Here is a 2,971-nt window from a genome sequence, read left to right on the forward strand (position 1 = left end):
GTAATATACAGATAATTATTACTATGTATATGCCACTTTCCTTAAGGCGGGAATTAGAAAAATTCTAACTTATTACAATGTAGAGTTTATTCTTATTTATAACTATCCCAAATTGGGACTAGAATTTTTTATAACTATGTAGAGTTTATTTCTATATAAAGTATCACTATAGAGAGGTTTTACTTTATATATATTTATTCTTATTTATAACTATCCCAAATTGGAACTAGAATTTTTTATAATTATGTAGAGTTTATTTCTATATAAAGTATCACTATAGAGAGGTTTTACTTTATATATATATATATAGCACGCAGCTAATAGTCTCACTTCAACCTAAACAACCACAACTAGAGCTACTCCGTGAACAGTCCCTTTCTCAGCCAAAGTCTCTTTCGAGACCTTTCCCTGACCTTTGGAAGCAACTGGCTCTCCCACGAGAACTGATTAGATAACGCGTTCACACCATTTAATTGAATCAAAGAAGCCTTCCTTTCGTTCTACCTTTCTCTCTGGTTGAGTACCTTCCTTGTAGTGAATTCGACGAATAGTGCGATATAATGGATTCAATGACAGACACAGTGTCCCTCTTTCGACGGACTGAACAGTGTATATATATATATACACATTATTTTAAAATCTTTAATAATGTTTAACATTTTTTTTTTTTTGAAAAATAAAACGTTTGTCCAACTACATGATTACCAAAAATGTGCCTTAATAAAATTAATAGTCAAATTCCATAAGATGAGTTTACTAGCTAAGAGTAAGCGCAGGCAACGCAAAAATACATTTGATTCAAAACATAATTATATGAAACTACACAATCTGCGATTCTTGATGATTAACTTTGCCCCCAATCAAACTCAAACACAAGTACAATACAAACAACAAGCTTGACACATAATTGGCATAAATCACCTATTCTTACTTTAAACATCTGTGCGATTCAAGATAATTCAGGAAATTATCCACGTACTGATCCTGTCTATCCCTGTCCCCAAACAAACCTTTCATCTCCATGGCTTTCTCCCTGTAAAATTTACCCTCTTCCTCTACAACAACAAGCCTCAATGATTCCGCCACTGAGTCCCTTGTAAACGAACCGTCTCCCTCCTCCCTGGGAACAACGTACCCAATCTTTTTCTCCGCTAATTGCTTAGCGATTAACCCTTGATCAGCAAAGCAAGTTAACAGCACAAGAGCTCTTCCAAACTGAAGCGCTTCAACTACTGAGCTCCACCCAGAGTGAGACAAGAACCCCCCCACTGAGTCATGAGCCAAAATCTTGACTTGGGGTGCCCAACTCGTGCAAACCACTCCACGCCCTTTTGTTCGTTCCTCGAACCCATCTGGTAACTAGATCAACTTAGAATCAGCTGGTCCGAGTCGCTTCTTAAGCACCCAAAAGAAGGGTAATCCTGAGAGCTCTAACCCAAAAGCTATCTCAGTGAGTTCTTCTTGACTCGGTTTTGCTTCACTACCGAAAGCAACATACACTACTGAACCTTTTTCTTGCTTGTCTAACCATTCTTTAATCCACCTCCACGTACCGGTTTCCTCCCCACCATCATCCGCCGTTGTGGGGAGTTGGCCGATAGGAATAACAGGTTTCCGGTGAATATCTTCTAAAACTTTCAACCATTCAGGTCCGAAATCCACACAGCTTCTTATAGCGATAATGTCACAGCTTCTAAGTGTTTCACCAATACGATAAAAATCGGAGACATTTGATTCGTCTCCAGTTATTACATGGAAGACCCTTCTTGCCTCAAAGAGGCGAAACGCCACGGTTGTTGGGAAAGGGACCCACTTGGGTTGTCTCATGTAATCTTCAGGCGTGTTGAGATCATGATCAGCACGGTTGATCAAGGCGGACGGTGGCCCAAGGTAACCGAGAACTGCCGCAGTAAATATACTGAAGAACCCGTGCGGGATACCGAGTTGACGGGCTATAGTTGGTAGCCAGTAAGCTGTAAAATCGTAAAAAATCCAGTCGGGAGAAAGAGATTGGAGTAAGTGTTTCATGGGTTCTTGGAGACGATCGTATGCCTGTTTTAGGTACCAAACGTCGTCGTAGTGTAAATCCATGGTGGCTTCTGCGTTTTCAGGGAGATTTTCTACTTGGGGTAAGGGGAGTTTAACAAAATGAATGAAAGAAGCTAAAGTTGGAGAGAGTTTTGGTAAGCGATCAATATTTCTAGAGGTGGAAATGAAGATGATTTCATGACCTTTTTGAGCTATGAGCTTAGCGAGCTGGAGCCAAGGAATCATGTGACCAAAAGCTAGCCATGGAAACATTGCTATCCGAAGCTTGGTATTGTCAGCCATTTTAGACCTGCAAGAGAGCTTTTCTACTAAACACAGTATAATTGTCTAATTTATATAAATAAATTTCACCGCCAAAAATTGTCAATTATTGACTACGAATTCGACAAGTGACATAATTTTCTTTGTCAAATCTGGGTAATCACTAGGTTGGAGGACGGATCTCGCTACATACTCTTTTTGAAAGTCACATAAATGGATAACATTATGATACCAAATGTTTTTCTAAACGCTCTCCAATAATGTATTTGATCGCTGGTTTTCAGAAACAGTTTTTGAAATTTTGAAATAAAATGTTCTTTTCGAACATACTTCTAGTATTTTTTAAGTATCTATAAATAATTTTAATAGTAAGTGAAAGGATATATATATTCTGTAATTATTGACATAAACATTAATATTAAGATATGCTTAAATAAAAATATTTAAATTGACCTATTATTGTCAAGTTAAATTAACGTTTAAAACAATCGAATGGAAAATATCAAATCAAATACTACATAAATCACGGGTTGACAGAGAACTCTACAATTTGCCATATCTCTGAGAACAATCATTCTGATATCGTTCCAAAAGAAGAGACATTGGCAGATATCTCTTCGAAAAAAAGCCGATTCTGTTTATAGAAATTCAAATATATTTA

General features: G+C 37.3%; 1 pseudogene; it reads right to left on the reverse strand.

Moving 5' to 3' along the window:
• Positions 1-835: 835 nt before the first annotated feature.
• On the reverse strand, positions 836-2,344 carry LOC116146355 (annotated as a pseudogene).
• Between the last annotated feature and the right edge of the window lie 627 nt (positions 2,345-2,971).

This window comes from Pistacia vera, unplaced genomic scaffold (assembly GCF_008641045.1).
Source record: "Pistacia vera cultivar Batoury unplaced genomic scaffold, PisVer_v2 Contig477, whole genome shotgun sequence".
Classification (NCBI taxonomy): domain Eukaryota; kingdom Viridiplantae; phylum Streptophyta; class Magnoliopsida; order Sapindales; family Anacardiaceae; genus Pistacia; species Pistacia vera.